This window comes from Pinus tabuliformis, chromosome Q (assembly GCF_031772625.1).
Source record: "Pinus tabuliformis cultivar Carrire ecotype Pingquan chromosome Q, CPIR1, whole genome shotgun sequence".
NCBI lineage: Eukaryota > Viridiplantae > Streptophyta > Pinopsida > Pinales > Pinaceae > Pinus > Pinus tabuliformis.
The window spans coordinates 126055463-126072537 of NC_142296.1; the positions used below are offsets into that span (position 1 = coordinate 126055463).

Below are 17075 nucleotides of genomic sequence, written 5' to 3' on the forward strand. Positions count from 1 at the left end.
GTACCTGTCCTATCAGGTATCTCTAATTCCTGCAATTCATACTTATTTTTTGAGTCGAGGAAGTGAATGATCCTTGCAGCTTCCTTTGGCATGTCTCCTAGTTCTACTTTTACTCTCTGTATGGCTTCTGTAGCCTATTTTATTAAGTCAATCTGCTCAAAAATTACTTGGATGGATGGCCAAATATCATTGACAGAGTCAATGATATTGGCCCACAATTGTTCCTTAGCCTGTCCAAGGGGTTCCTTCAAAGTTAATTCCTTCTCCAAGTTTTTTATTCTTTCATTCATCATGGTGGCTTTCTGCACTTCTTCCTTGTGCATAATATGGGCAAGCTTGTAGTCAATCTCTAGACTGGTCACCTTTTCCTTGAGCTTGTTCATTTCAGTGGTCTAAATGGACATGTCTTCCATTTCCTTGACCAACTTGCTTGCCTCATCACCTGTTGACCCTATTGGTGTTGACCCTGTTGTTGATGTATATGTTGTAGAAGCTAGCAGTGTTGTAGCCATTAGAGCTGTAGGAGATAATGATGCTACCAAAGTGGAAGGTACTGCAGTAGTAACTATTGGGATAACAGTGGTAGGGGAAGTCTCTAGATTAGCTTGTTTTACCTGTATCAAGCTATCTAACTCTTTTTCCATTTCCTTCATCTGATCATTTAATTGTAAAACCAAGTCCATCATCTCCTCCTAATGTGTTTGGCTCTCCAGGACCTCTTTTGTCTGTGGGTGCTTTGAATTAGGAAGCTTTAATTGTTTCTTAAGAGCTGCAATGTCCTCATTCTTCTTCTTAATCAACTTCTTAGCAGCTTTGATGTCATTGGGATCATGTCCCAGCTCAATTAACAAGTCCTCCAATGACTTGATCCTATTGTCCTTGGCCTGTGAGGAGGCCTTTTCCAATTTATACTGGGCTGTAATGTTATCCAATGAATTCTGGAGCTTATGTGTAGCCATGGCCTTCCCTGTCATGGTGGAGTAGATCATCTCTCTAGTTTGCTTATGGAATTCTATCTGTTCAATGGGATGAACATCCTTGACCAACACTTCGAAATCAGTTTTCTTGTAGTCAGCTAATGTCTTTGGCTGCTGAATAGTAGGCTGCATGAAAGACACCTGCATTTTCCCTACTTTGATGTCAAAAGTTGACATCAACCTGCTCTGATTAACTGGTGTGTGCTTGAAGTATTGGGCATATGTTTCAGCCTTCAACTTCTCATTTCTCAGCTTGATCTCCTTGTACTTGTCCTTGATATCTTTTTCCTTATCTGCTGGCCTACTAAAAGAAGAAACCTCAACACTGAGCTATCTCTCAATCAGTTGAGTGTTAGATGTTGATGGCTGTTGTGTTTCTCCTGAGGCAGTTGTGGCTTTGCTTCTTTCTACCATTGTATCAATGTCAGTTATTTCCACTGATTCAATGGTTTCTTCCTGTTCAGTTACAGGATTCATTTTGGGCCTTTTCCTGAGCTCAAAATGCTCATTTGTGGTCTCCATAGCAGAACTAGAACCCTCTTCCCTATTTCTCTTTGGTTTTATCTCCTCATTTGCTAGGGTCTGTAGAACTAGAGGGATATTCATGGGTTCGCCTAGTTCTGGAACCTGCAGGACGGAACTTTCATCAATTTGTTTCTCTACATCAATCAGTGTATTTTATACATCCACTGTTGTGTTATCCATATCAATTAATGTGTTTTCCAACCATTCTGATTGGTTGGAAAACCTCTCAATATCCAGTCTAGGATGGTGGATGAAAGGTCCCAATTTGACCTTGATCCTTAACTTATTTATGACCCCATGAGGGTCATAATACCACATAAATCTATTCTTGAGTTTCATTTCCTACAATATCTTGTCATCCTTTGGTCCAACCTCTTTGTTATTGCAAATTAAAGGGCCCAACCGATTTTTCATTTTAAACTGGGTTTTCTTCCTAGCTGCTAGGAAGTTGACTTCATCAGAATTGATGATCTGCCTAAAATATTCCAGTGCAAATATCCTTATAGGTAGGTATTTGGGCAGTTTGTAAGGGGCAAGTTGGAATCCATAAATTCTAATCTCTGTGTGGTTCTGGTACAGATACCAGTCTCACACCTTGTTGTTCTTGGCCAACTATAACACCCTTTTGATTTCTTGGTTGATTTTGGGCTTAGGGCTACTGTTCAGCATGTTCATGACTGGATGGACAAATGAATCGATGAAGTCCTTATAGGTGAATGCAGTGGAGTATGTCTGGATCAAGGGTGTCCAATAAATAACTGACCTTGGATTCCCTTTGGTATCCAGCTTCTGGATGCTAACAAGGAATTTGTCTGATTGATAATATAAAAACATATGAAATAACACAGAGGAGTACTTGAAGACTCTCTCAGTTGGTAGTCTGTTGAACTTTTCATGCATCATGTCTCCAATGAACTGAGCATAGTTGTAGATGACAACAGGGAGGCTTGCCTGGGATAAAAATAGAAAGAAAGGCCAGGACAACCTCATCCACATGCTCATCTGAGGTATATCCTAGGATGCAAGAGAGCATGGTAATAATCTGTCTACCCCTCTCTAAAAAAATGATGGCAGCATAAGGAGGACTATCTATGGGAGTATGGTGGTCCTCTATAATGAAAGCCTGGAATATTTGGGCTATTTTGGCCAGGTCTAACTAGACATATAGGTCCAACAAGTCACCAATAGACAATGGGGTCTCATTAGGGCTTGGTTGGACCTATAGCATTTGGTTGATACACTCTGCAATAATGCTAAATAACAATTGCTAGTTAGGGGTGATATTAGCCCTTTGGCTAGGAATGTAACAGGAATGACAAAAGTGGATGATGTCAAGGAATGGGTGTACTTCTGGGAACAAATACTTGGGTAAATTTGATTCCCAAAGGTGAATTTCATCGTTCTGGTTTAGGAATCAGTCCTTACTCCAGCAGTGGAGCTTTAGAAGGTAAGATGGGGAAGCAGTATCCTTTATTTGAAAATATTTGTCTGCTAATGCTAGGTGGTCGATGTCCAGGTGAGGAGTTGACAGAGGTCTCACATCCAAAGAGGTCTAAGAAGCCATGGCTGAGTTTATATATGGATATGAATTAGGCCTGTAGAGATTCTAGAAGTAAGGTTTAGACACCCTTGAACAGTGGGATTACAGTTACAGTCTGTAAAAGAAGGGTTTGGGGTATACAAGTAAATTCTCTTCAATTTAGGCAAGTTTATTGATTAATTTCAATTAATTAAGCTTCCATTTGGACCGTACTTTTCAAATTGAGAAGGTCGTTCCGGTTTTTCTCAAGAATACCTAGAATTTGGCGGTCTGGATTGCAAACTGAGTTCAATGGTGAATGTAGAGGGTACGATAGCTTGAGATGTTAATTGGTTGCTTGAATTGGGTGTCCAAAGCTTTTTCAGGTGACAGATGGTGGTTAATATTGGTCGCAGAGGTTCAGGGTGTCACAGAATGGCTTGAGCAGAAGTTACAGTGAAAATGAGCGAAAAGAGTGAATTGGGGCTTTTCCGACCTTTTAACGGGTAACGGTCACATTTTGGCATGGAAAATATGAATGAACAGTGGGTAGTTTTTGGCTTTGGTAGGGAGGTGGTTTTTTGGCCATCGCATCACTTTTGGAGGGCAGGTAATATTTTTCGTGAGCACGCGATCTAGCCTGGGGCCGCCACGTAGCAGGAAAGCGCCCAGGTAAAACCGCGAATCTCGCGTACTCTCAAGCTACTATTGGTTGGACGGTGAACCCGCGCGATATGAATGTGCACCGTCAGATTTGGGGGTAGGAGATCGGATGGTATTTGCGTGGTTAAGTTGCACGGAGGGAATCATGGGAAAGGATTTGCGAGATTTGGGGTTTAATTACAAATAATTGTAATTAATTAGTAAATACGGTAGGGATTAGATATAAGAAGCGGGTTTAATAAAATGGGACTAGGGGTTATGTGGCAGGGTTTTTTAACTACACCGGGGGTTGGTGGGTTAAAAGGATTTGTCGGGGAAATATGAAGCGGGGAGTTAATTAAATAATGCAGGGGGATAAAACTTAGGATAAGGGGGTTTTTTGGGTTTTTGAAGGGAAATAGGGAAATTAATAAGGGGGGAAGTTAATATTTGTAATGGGGAATGGTTTTCACACTAGGGAAAGGGGGTTGTGGGTAGCGAAATGATTTTTGAAGGGTAATTACTAGGGAAATGTGTGAAACCAAGGGGTAAGGGTCAAAATGAGGGGAAAAGGGGATTTATAAATGATAAAGGGATAATGTGGAAATTAGCGAATAAGCATGTGGGAGCATAATGAAATGAGGGGGAATTAGTTAAAAAAGATTGTGAACATGCTTTTCTTTCTCATAAATGTCCCTACACATGAAACATAGGATTAAGCATGATAAATGTGCTTTTGACTCAGCATCCTTGTACAGATGCAACATTTCTTCTACCTACCCTTTATTTATCCTAACATTTTTTCTTCATTTTATTGGGTGCATATGAGCTTGCTGACCCTTTATTTCCTTTTCCTTTGACAAGAAAACTCTCTAATTCTAACCTTATAACTTCCAATGGCTAGATTAGATTGTTGAGCTCGTTTTTATTCTCTACCTAACTACTGATTTTCCAAGGTTAAACAGTTTAGCTAGATCTTTATTCTCTATCTATCAACATAAAATTTAAAACATGAATGAGTCAAGATTAAGTTGTTTGACCATCATGGATTGTGGAATTTCTAACAAGATGCACACAACCTTATTTTGCATATTAAAGTAAAAAGTAGTGGAATTTGAATTTTCACACTTTCATGATCTATTTTATTTCTTTTTGGGGTTCATATTTTCCACTTTTTTTTATCTTTTTATCTTTCTTTTTGTCCTTTGATTATTCTTTTAGGACATGCCCTCTTTAAATTTTTTAATTTTTAATATGGAAAACATTTTGCAGAAAGCAAAAGTGTGTACAATATTACAAGACTAACCATAGCCAATTCAAAATTATGAATCCTATTATTATAGGACCCTAACAGTGGCTCCACATGGGGATGGCATTTCCTGGTGAAATGTCAATAACTTTAAGATTAGTAGCCTTTGAAACTTGACTGAGTTAACTTGTAAACTATTCTTTTGTGATTTCTTCTTTATTCATACTAACGATGGTGAACCCTTCAAAGCTCGAGGCCTTCTCTCCAAGCTTGAACTTCAAAAGATTACCATCCAATCCAATATAAATTCTACACTGTTATATACAATGAGTAAAGTAAAGTGAACTATTGTTAATTGTGGAAAAGTAATGCTTCAGCATTCTACCATTGACAGGTCCTCCTAGTAGATCTATCCCATCTAACTCTCTCAAGAAAAATGCATTGTTACCTCTGTGACCATAAATGACATAAGGGCCTTGCCACAGAAAATCAAATTTGCCATGTTTTCCCTTGTCTTCTCTTCTAGAATCCCATTTAAGCACTTTATCACCTATGTAAAAATCATCAGCTTTAGTCTTTTTTATCAAAAATCTTTTTGATTTTATCCTGGATTACTTGTGATTTGACATAGACTTCTTCTCTGGTTTGTTGCAAGTGTATTGTTTGATTTATCCTCCTCTGAATATCGTTTGGTTCTACCTACAACTCCTGGATGATCTTCATCACTAGTACTCCTAAATAGGATGGAAAATAATCATCCATACCATATACTAACTAATAAGGAGATGTACCAATGGACTTCTTGGTAGTTAGTCTATCTACCCATAAGGCATTGACCAAATTTTTGTTCCATGTCTTTTTGTTGTCTTCTAGTAATTTCTTAATGATATTGACAAGGATTTTCATAGAGGATTATGCAATTCCATTACCTTGAGGGTAATAGGCAGTGGAATGGCCAAGGGTGATGTGATATTTGTTACAAAAGTCTACCATTTTCTTGGATTTAAAAGCAACTACATTATCAGTAATGAGTTTTTGGGGGCATCCAAATCTTGACAGGATATTGTTTTCAAGGAATGAGATAATGATAGAGTCTGTAGCTTGTCCAGAATGGATGGCTTCTATCCATTTGGTAAAGTAATCAGTGGCTGTCAAAATTCATTTATGTTGGGCTGAGGAGGCTAGGTGAATTTCTCCAATGAAGTCTAAACCCCATTGTTGAAATGACGCTTCTGTGGAGATGGGTTTGAGAGGTAAAGGTAAAATCTTTCTTTTTCCCTCAAATATCTGACATTTATGACAGGAGGTCACATGTCTCTTAACATCTACAAAAAGAGTGGGCTAGTAAAAACCAGCCCTCAGAATTTTATCAGCAGTAGTTTTCCAATACAAGTGTCCTCTACAATCTCCTACATGAAATTCTTGCATAATTTTATCAGCTTCATCTTTCAATAAATAGTTTAATAGAATACCATCATTATCTTTATAAAATAAAGCATTATCTGTGATACAATATCTCATTGATTTCATTTTCAAAAATCTAGCTTTAGTTCTAGATAAACCAGGAGGAGCTTGTAAGTTTAGTAAGACAAATATGATATCTGCATACCAAGGTCAATTTGTAAAAGGTTCATTGATCTGTGGAGTCGTCATCTCTTCCTGATCATCTAGGGCACCAATGAAATTTATGTCTAGGGCCCGATAGTTCGATTCAGCCATGAGTTTGGCTAAACCTTCGCCTTTGATAAGTTTTGTAGGCTTTATTTATTCCAAAATAGTGGCAATCCATTTTCCTCTCTTTCCTTCAGGCCCATTTTGTGTCAAAATGTCCTTTACTACTAAATTTGGAACATAAGCAATGATGTGTGAATACAAGATGTACACTCTAAAACCTTTAATAGCTTTCACTAAAGCTAGTGGTTGTTTTTCGATTATGTTGTATTCTGTTGTTGCATCTCTTAAAGATTTACTGAAAAACGTAATAGGATGTTCATATCCTTGATCATTCTTTTGCAACAAGACTGCTGCAATAGTATGTTCTGAAGCAAAAGAAAAAATTATAAAATCTTTTTGAAAGTCAGGACTTATAAGGACTGTGTTGAAATGTGCCAACAAGAATATTCCAATTTTAATTTGTCCTTGAATTAAAATTCAAATTTAGTCTTACCAACTGCTTGAAAAATAATTAATTAATTCATCTTGGATTAATTAGTTGGAGAAATTCAAGCTAGAAGCCTTTGTGAATTCATGCAAAAGTTATCCCTTAAATTAAGGAGATTATCCCTTAATTAAGGAGATAAGGATGAGTTATAATTGAGTTGTAATTATTTAGCTCAGTTAACTGAGTTATGTCTAGTTAAACTAGTTTCAAATAGTTTGAGGAACTAATTTGAGTTCAGTCAGTTAATGCATGCATGCATCAAAGTACTACAAATAACTGAAGATTCTCTCATAAATAACTCATGCATGTCTATTCAGAGAAAGACCCAGTTGAGATTAAAGACAGGGACAGTGTACTATCAGTTGCTAGAATTTTCCTATAAGGAAAACTATTGCATGCAAAAGGAATTCATTCATTGAGATTTGTGCAGTTTTACAGGGTGTAAGATCAGTGTGAGTGATCAGTGTTACACATGGTAACAGCTAGATCACCCAGGAAAAACTACGCTAGGAAATAGGAGCTTGGAGGGCAGTGTGGAGGACTTAATGAGAAGTCTATTTTACCTGTGAGCATCTGAGAGGATTGTACTGAGCTGGTTAGCTGTGAGAGCTAAAGCTATGTGTAATTCTGAGATATTTCCACTTGTATGATAATACAAATAGCGGGGTTTTTAGCTTAGGCTTTCCACTGAGTATTTTCTGTGTTTCATGTGCATTGATTCTTTTTTTTTCTGGTTATATTGTTCAAATCGATCCTTAAGCTTCCGCAAGTTTGATAGTAGAAGTAGAATATAGTATTTTTCTTTGGTATATTGCATTATCGAGTTAATCTATAGTTAGATTTTCTACATAGATCTCAGAGGTAGATTTGTAGAGAATTTGCAGGAAATTCTACATGGTATCAAAGCAAAGGTTATTGGAGTTGTGAATAGTATACGGAGAAGAGAATTCCAAGTTTGAAGTTTGGGATCGCAGGTACAAATCAAATTCATCTAATACTTCGGGTTGGTCAATGGCATTCTATGGCTTGAGACTTGAGTATGCCTTAGAAGGCAACTCGAATTACATAGCATGGAAGGATAGAATGGAAGTGGTATTAGAAGACAATGGTTTGAAGGATTTCATTGATCAAGAAATCCCCAAGCTAGCTGCAACTAATGCAAAAGAATTATCTGAATGGAAGAAATGTGTGGTGAAGGCGAGATGAATTCTTCTGGAGGGAGTTCAAGACCATATTGTCTCAAGTCTCCATGGGAAGAAGACTCCGTTTACAATGTGGAAGATATTGAAGGACCTCCATTAGAACAATAGTGACAAGAGGAAACTGGCGCTCAAGGATAAGCTTCGGAAAATCAAGATGGAGAAGGGTGATACTATTTCTACATATCTGAACAACCTCACCACTAGCAGAGATGAGCTTGGTAGTGTGGGAATAACTACTGTCGATGATGATATGGTGAGCCTTGTTTCCAAGGAGCTGGAATAGCTACTAGGACTCTATGAATGGAAGCGAGAAATTGTCAAATTAGGAACGACTGTGGTCGGATCTCATGCAGGAGGAGAACTCGAGATGGTTCTGCATCAAATAATGATGATGAAGAAAATCTGGCCTTAGTGAGTAAGGCAAGGAAAAGGAAAGGGAAGGATTCCCATTCCAAATTGAATTCTTCTCATGGAGGGAAGAAGGGTGACAAATCTAAAGTGAGATGCTTTAATTGTCACGATATGGGACATTATGCAACTAATTTCCCATCGAAGAAGTCTAAGAAGGGATCCTCGAAAGGTGAGGCATTAGCCTCTCAGTTTGAAATGGACTTCACCCTCATTGCATGCATGGTTTCATCGATGGTGGGTTGTGTTTGGTATCTTGAAAATGGAGCCTCATTCCACATGACCGGTGATAAAATTTTATTCAGTACCTTGGTGGAGAAATACCTCAAGATGCGCATAGAGATGGGTGATGATGGAAAGTACAGTGTTTCAAGAGTGGGCATAGTTGCTTTTCAGAGGGAGCATGGAGCTCCTCTCACCTTGACAGATGTGAAGTATGTGCCTGGACTGAAGAAGAACTTGGTATCAATCACGATGTTGGAGGACAAAGGCTACGATGTTATCTTCAGTAAAGGAAAGGCGTTCCTAAGACACATAGCCACAGGTCAAACCAAGAGGATCAAGATTCGAGTGAAGAATATCTATAAACTAGAGGTAGATGACTGTGATGCATTGAGTTCAAAGGCAGAATTGGTGCAAAGCCAAGACATTGGCGAGTTATGGCATAGGTGATTAGGCCATTTGCATCATGGGGCCTTGAAGATAATGCAGCAAATATCTACAGGACTTCCCAAAGGTAAACTTGAGCAAGTTGACACATGAAAAGGTTGTACCTTGGGAAAGTACGCCAAGTCTTCCTTTCATGATCGAGACAGTTGAGCAGAAGCGATCTTAGAGCGAGTTCACACTGATTTGTGTGGACCATTATTGACGGCATCCATAGCGAAACAAAGGTATTATTTGATTTTCATTGATGATTAGTCTCGTAAATGCTGGATTTATTTCATGCAGAAGAAGGATCAAACCTTCTCAAAGTTTTGTGAGTTCAAAGCTTTGGTTGAGAAAGAATCAGGGAAGAAGATCAAGGCCTTGAGAAGCAACAATGGTGGAGAATATGTCTCTCAAGAGTTTAAGGACTTCTGTGTAGTGGAAGGAATTAAACAGGAATTGATGGCACCTCATAACCCACAACAAAATGGGGTGGTCGAGAGGAAGAACAGAACGATTGTAGGGGCAGCACGGGCAATGCTACATGACCAAGGCCTACCACTTCATTTATGGGTTGAGGCATGCAACACAACGGTCTATTTGCAGAATAGAAGCCCACATCGCATACTTGGGATGAAAACACCAGAGGAAGCTTTCTCCGGTAAGAGACCAGATGTGGGTCACTTCAGGATCTTTGGCTCATCGGCATATTTCCATGTGACAAAGGATGCATGGAAGAAGCTTGAGCTAACAGCTAAGTTGGGGATACTTGTGGGGTACACTGATACACCCCACAACTATCGGGTGTACTTTCCTACTAGTCGGAGGACAGTGGTTCCCAGAGAACTCAAGTTTGATGAGCAAAAGGCCATGCGAGTTTCCCTTGAGAGGGAGCTCCAACTAGAGGTTGTGGAGGAACTTTTGGTTCCTAAGGAGGAGGAGCCTCAGACTGATGCGGAGCAACCGCATGTAGAGGTTCCAGGAGTGGACACATACACTAAAGCAGAGTCTTCCAGAGATGGACAGAAGCGCACAAGAAAAGCTGACAGATTGTTGTCAGATGCGAGAAAGAATGTGGGAGAACCATCTTCTCAGCGCAGACAGAGGAGGTCACCTGAGAGGTACACTGGATACATGGCCTTTGTTGGGGAATGTGTTGAGACCGAGCCATATTCCTTTGAGGAAGCAGTGCAGCAGCCGATTTCGGTTGATGCTATGGTGTAGGAGTATGACTCCATAGTTCAGAACAATGTTTAGGATGTGGTTCCAAGACCGGAGAACAAGTCATTTGTGAGTTCTCGTTGTCTTTACAAGGTAAAGCAAGCTATTGATGGTAGTGTGGAGAAACATAAGGCAAGATTTGTTGTCTGTGGTTTCTCATAGGTCGAGGGGATCGACTATGATGAGACTTCTGCTCCTATAGCAAGGTACTCATCTATGAGGTCGATGTTGGCACTATCAGCACAGATGGTTTGGAAGATCCATCAGATGGATGTGAAGACTGCATTCCTCAATGGCAAGATTGAAAAAGTGGTGTACATAAAGGAACGGGAAGGTTTTGAGACCTTCGATCATGAGTCGCATGTGTGCCGACTCAAGAGATCTTTATACGGGCTAAAGCAAGCACCTCGTGCTTGGTACACCAGGATCAACAACTACTTCACCGGGTTAGGCTTCACAAAGAGTGAAGCGAATACGAACCTGTACCACATCATGGTAAAAGGTAAGCTGTTGATCATTTTACTTCATGTTGATGATCTCATATTGATAGGTGATGATCAATTGATCATGTCCTGCAAGGAGGACCTTGCAAGAGAATTCGAGATGAAAGACATGGGTCTCGTGCATTACTTCCTTGGCATGGAAGTATAGTAGAAGGATGGGGAGTTGTTTGTGTCTCAGGGCAAGTATGCCAATGAGATACTTAGGACATTCCACATGGATAAGTGCAAGCCCATGCAGACTCCTCTAGCAGGTAACTAGAGGAAGGAGGATGCTACTTCAGGAGAAGTAGTAGAAGCTACTATGTACAGACAGCTTGTGGGTTCACTAATGTACTTAGTGAACACACTACCAGATTTGTGCTATGCGGTGAACCAATTGAGTCAAGCTATGGTTCAGCCTACCAAGATGTTTTGGAAGGCGACAAAGCATGTTTTGAGATACCTCAGAGGCACATCTCAGTATGGATTATGGTACAGATGGACAGAGGGAGTGAATCTATAGGGCTTCACTGATGTAGATTGGGCAGGGAGTACATTAGATCGGAAGAGCACATCAGGTGGAATTTTCAACCTTGGGTCGACGGTAGGTTCTTGGTACAGTAGGAAACAGAGGTCGGTAGCACTCAACACAGCAGAGGCCAAATACATGGCTACAAGTCAGGCAGCATGTGAGGCCATCTGGTTGAGGAAAATTTTAGTTGGTTTGTTTGATCAGAGGATGTATCCAACTGTGATCTATTGTGATAATCAGAGTTGTATCAAATCCTCTAAGAATCCAGTATTTCATGACAGGTCCAAGCACATTGACATTCGGTATCATCATCTCAAAGACTGTGTGGCGCGGAGGATCATGTTGTTGTAGTATATTTCAACCGAGGAGCAAGATGCTGACATTTTGACTAAGGCATTGTCAAAGTGTAAATTTGAGTTCCATAGAGACAGGATCAGGGTGGCAGATGATCCCTTTCTTGTTGAGAGGGAGTGTTGAAATATGGAAACAAGAATATTCCAATTTTAATTTGTCCTTGAATTAAAATTGAGAATTAAAATTCGAATTTAGTCGCACCAGCTGCTTGAAAAATAATTAATTAATTCATCTTGGATTAATTAGTTGGAGAAATTCAAGCTAGAAGCCTTTGTGAAGTCATGGAACAGTTACCCCTTATATTAAGGAGATTATCCTTTAATTAAGGAGATAAGGATGAGTTATAATTGAGTTGTAATTAGTTAGCTCAATTAACTGAGTTATGTCCAGTTAAATTAGTTACAAACAGTTTGAGGAACTAATTGTGAGTTTAGTCAGTTAATGCATGCATGCATCAAACTAGTGTACTCTAGATAACTGAAGATTCTCTCATAAATAACTCATGCATGTCTATTCAGAAAAAGACCCAGTTGAGATTAAAGATAGGGACAGTGTACTATCAGTTACTAGAATTTTCCTATAAGGAAAACTCTTGCATGCAGAAGGAATTCATTCCTTGAGATTTGCGCAATTTTACAGGGTGTAAGATCAGTGTGAGTGATTAGTGTTACACATGGTAACAGCTGGATCACCCAGGGAAAATTGTGCTAGGAAATAGGAGATTGGATGGCAGTGTGGAGGACTTAATGAGAATTCTATTTTTCCTATGAGCATCTGAGAGGATTGTACTGAGAGCTGGCTAGCTATGAGAGCTAAAGTTGTGTGTAATTCTGAGATATTTCCACTTGTATGATAATACAAATAGCAGGATTTTTAGCTGAGGCTTTCCCCTAAGTATTTTTTGTGTTTCATGTGCATTGATTCTTCTTCTTCTAGTTATATTATTCAGCTCTGATTCAGCTCGATCTTTAAGCTTCCGCAAGTTTGATAGTAGAAGTATATTATAGTATTTTGCTTTGGTATATTGCATTATCGATTTAATCTACAGTCAAATTTTCTACATAGATCTCAGAGGTAGATTTGTAGAGAATTTGCAGGAAATTCTACAGACTGGAGTTCTGGTAAGGGCTTGTTTGATGGCCTCAAAGGTCTGCTTAGATTCCACTATCCATTTAAGTGTTGAATCTTTTCTTAACATGTTATTTAGTTCTCTAATTAATTCTACTAAATTTGAAATGAATCTCCTAAGAAAATTTATTTTGCCTAAAAATGACTGTAATTCTTTGATGTTTCTAGGATGAGTGATGGTCAATATTGCCTCTATTCTAGCAAGATCTATTCTAATTCCATCTTTAGATATTATATGTCCCAAGAGTTTACCTTCTTCTAGACCAAAGAGTGTCTTTTTGGGATTTAAGGAAATACCAAATTTTCTGCATTTAATGAAAACTCTTCTCAGGTGATCTAGATGTTCATTATCAGATTTGGAAAAGACTATGATGTCATCTTGGTAAACAACTAGGAAGTCATGTATTTCTTTATTAAAAGCTATATCCATAGCTCTTTGAAATGTTTCTCCTGCATTCATTAATACAAAAGGCATTTTCAAATACATGAAAGTACCCGAAGGAGTAGTAAATGCAGTTTTTGCTTGGTCCTTTCGTTGAACTAAGATTTGGTTATATCCAAAAAATCCATAAAGCAATGAAATTCTGGATGAACCTACTACCCTCTAAAGAATATGGTCCATTTTTGGGAGAGGATATTTATCTTTCAATGAGACTTTGTTCATATTTTTGAATTCAATGCAGAGTCTGATTTCTCATGTTTTCTTCCTAGTAGTGACTAAGTTTGAGACTCAATCTGAACATCTAATGGTAGCTATGATTTGGTCATCATACATCCTTTTGACTTCCTTTTCAATTGATGGCATAGGAACTGGATTATTTCTCCTAAGTTTCTGTTTAAAAGTTTTATGATCTTCTTTGATAGGTATCTTGTGTTGAATTATTTTGGTGTCATAAGACTTTAGGTCTTCATAACTCCAGGGAAAGACATCTTGAAACTATTTGAACATACTTATATATTTAACCTTTTCATCTACAGGTAAGCCTTTTGATATTTTAATGAACTTAGGTCTTTCTTCAGTTCCTATGTTACATTCTTCTATATCTGCTCTTAAAGGCTCCATTTTTGGTTTCCTAGCTACGTCATTTGAATCAAACAAATCTTCTAATGGGACTAATCCCTTAGGCAAAAAATTACCTTTAAGATTTAGAATTTAGGATCAGCATTCATTATTTCTTCTATTTCTACATTTTCTAAGTTATATATCTCTAGTTTAGTGAAATTAATGGGTTTACCTATATCTAAAATATTTGCATCTATCCCATTATCTATGTCATTATCTACTGTACAATCTATATCTATATTACAATTCTGAAACTCACCTTCAGCATTCATGAAATCATAAATTTGAGAATCATGTGAGAAAATATGCCAATATTGCAAATTGTCAGGTATGACAGGCCTATGTCTCACTTCTGTAGTGTACTGGTGGTTGGGCTGAAAAGGAAATTTGCAGGTACTAGCAAAAGTAGCCAGACTGTGGGCTTGCATATTCCGTTTCCTAGGAATGGTAGCAAAGTCTGTTTCCAAAAGGTCTTTGATCAAATCTAGGACAATCTCTCTATATTGCCTCGGTCTAGGATTATTTACAGAGTATTCACCTTTGATTTGTTTGATAATCAATTCTGAGTCTCCCATTATAAAAACTCTCTTGGCTCCAAGTTTGCTAACCATTTGTACTCCCAAGATTAGAGCTTCATATTTTGCCATGTTATTTGTGCATTTAAAGTTTAATCTAAATGCATGTCCCTCAGAATGATTGTTTTCCATATTGTGAATTCACACTCCTGCACCTACTCCTAGTCTATTCACAGATCCATCAAAATCCAAATGCCATAGAGACTCATGAAAAATGTTTTCACTGTCAGGTGTTTTGTATTTTTGTTCTACAGCTGTGATTTCATTTTTGTCATGGTCTGAATTGTACAAGATGAAAGAGTCCATATTAGAATGCATGGAGTATATATGGAAATTTTGTGGTTTTTCTACACTACTCACCATGTATTTCATCAAGGTCTCTCTATAAAGTTTTCTTTGTTGACGAAAAACAGAGATGGTGGCATATGACATATCTAATTGTAAAGATCCCTGCAATTTTTCTCCCCATGAGCGAGATAACAACATTCCATATTTGGGTGGGATGTCAGCAACTACTATGTCCATCACAATACTCTTTGCTAGGCATTGGACTAGAGTTACACACAAATACTTGATTAGGCCAAGGCATCTAACTTAGCTAGAGTCAAAGAAAAACAGGTCCTTATATGGTCTAGTGATATCTAAGTTTAGTCTCTCCATGATTGTCTTTGGCATTAAGTTATGGGGTGCCCCTGAGTCTAGCATAGCATTATGTAATATTTTGTCATGAATGTTCAAACTAATGTAGAAAGGAGGATACCCCCTTGCTAATGGGTGTCATTTACTTCAGGGCCAAACAATAACTCAGGTTGATCATCATTCAAATTCACAGCCTCCTCTCCACCTATATTCAATGTTTGAGTGGTCTGTGATCTATATGATTCATTTTTCACTAGCTTAGTCAAAGGGACTGATATTTTCAATTTTGCTATCTTAGTTTTAATGTTGAAAGGCAATTGATTTTTGCTTGATTGGATGATATCTTCCTTAGCAAATGTGGTTTGTGTGTTTTTATCTTTGTTTTCAGTATTAGGCACTTCGGTCTGTGTTTTAGTAGTTTTGTTTTGAATTCTCTTATTTGGAATGTTTTGAGTAACAGTTTCAGTTTGAGTTTCAGATGAAGTTATATCTACAATTTTTGGGCTAGAAGTCTCCTGAGTTCCCCTAGGGAGGATTTGCAGGACTTTGGGCATAAGAGATTTTGTTATCTTTTTAGTTTGGGTCTGGATTGATCTCTTAGTGGGAGTTTCATTGTTATTTTTACCTCTCAAGCTATATTGTTTGTGAACCTCAAATATGGCAGATTCATAGCCCTGTTTAAAGTCGAAGGACTCTCTAGATTCTAATTGCAATTGTTGCAGCATGTACAATTCCTATTCTTCCTTAGTAAGAAAAACATCATCTTCATTTTTTATTCCTAATAAGTTTATCTGCGTGTCATCCTCTCCTTCATGGTTTTCCAAACCCTCAACATAGTTTTCCTAGAAGGGTGGTCTAATTTATTGATCTGGTATTGCATTCTTTTCAGTGTTAAGATTCTTCCTGAAGTTGGGGTTTCTTATTTGGGGTGGCTGTTGATTCTCCCACTGAGTTTTTCTTTCCATGTTTTCTAATCTATCCATCATTCTTTCTACACTCTTTGCTAAACTATCTATTTTACCATCCGAAGTGGAATTTTCCTCTTTAATGACAACTCTCTTTTCATTTCTCATTCTAGCTTTCTTAGCTAATAGATTGGATTCTACACTAACAACACTACTTTGCATTTGTTCCAATGTTTCATGGTTTCTTTATCTTAACTGGTATGACATATCGGTATCAAAACCATCAGGGAATTTGATTAATCTTAGTTTTGGTGGAAGCTTAATATTAACAAGGATTGCATTGTAGATGCTATTGAACCTAGTACAATAATCCTGAACTGACTCATTAGGAGCTCTTCTAATGTTATCATATTCAGAAAGTATTTGCAGAGGGTTTTTCTTTCTCTCCCATCTATCAATAAACAATCTATGAAAAGCAACTAAGTCTACAATATGATTATTAAGTAAAGCTTTGAACCATTTCTTAGCATCCCTAGTTAATGTTTGGGCAAACAACCTCATTTGGACATCAGATTCATCAATCTCATGCAATTCAAAATAGTCAGTCATTTTGTTCACTTGTTTTTGGGTAGTATACTGACCAGTAGCATCAAAAAAAAAGATTTTTCTTTGATAATCTTGGGGCATGCCATGGAGTTGTGCTCGTAAAACCAAAGGTGCATATTTGTCTGCCATGGCTGAGATTCTGGCTTGACTAGGGGGTAAAGTGTTGGTACTTACGGAAGGGCTTGAAATGGATGGAGATGAAGCAGATGAGGATGAGGAGTTTGGTTGGATAGGATGCT

The 17075-nt window shown here is 38.1% G+C and overlaps 1 pseudogene; it reads left to right on the top strand.

Annotated features, from left to right (window-relative positions):
- The first annotated feature begins 396 nt into the window (after positions 1–396).
- Positions 397–17075, top strand: part of LOC149218574 (putative cellulose synthase A catalytic subunit 1 [UDP-forming]) — a 58197-nt pseudogene continuing 41518 nt past the window's right edge.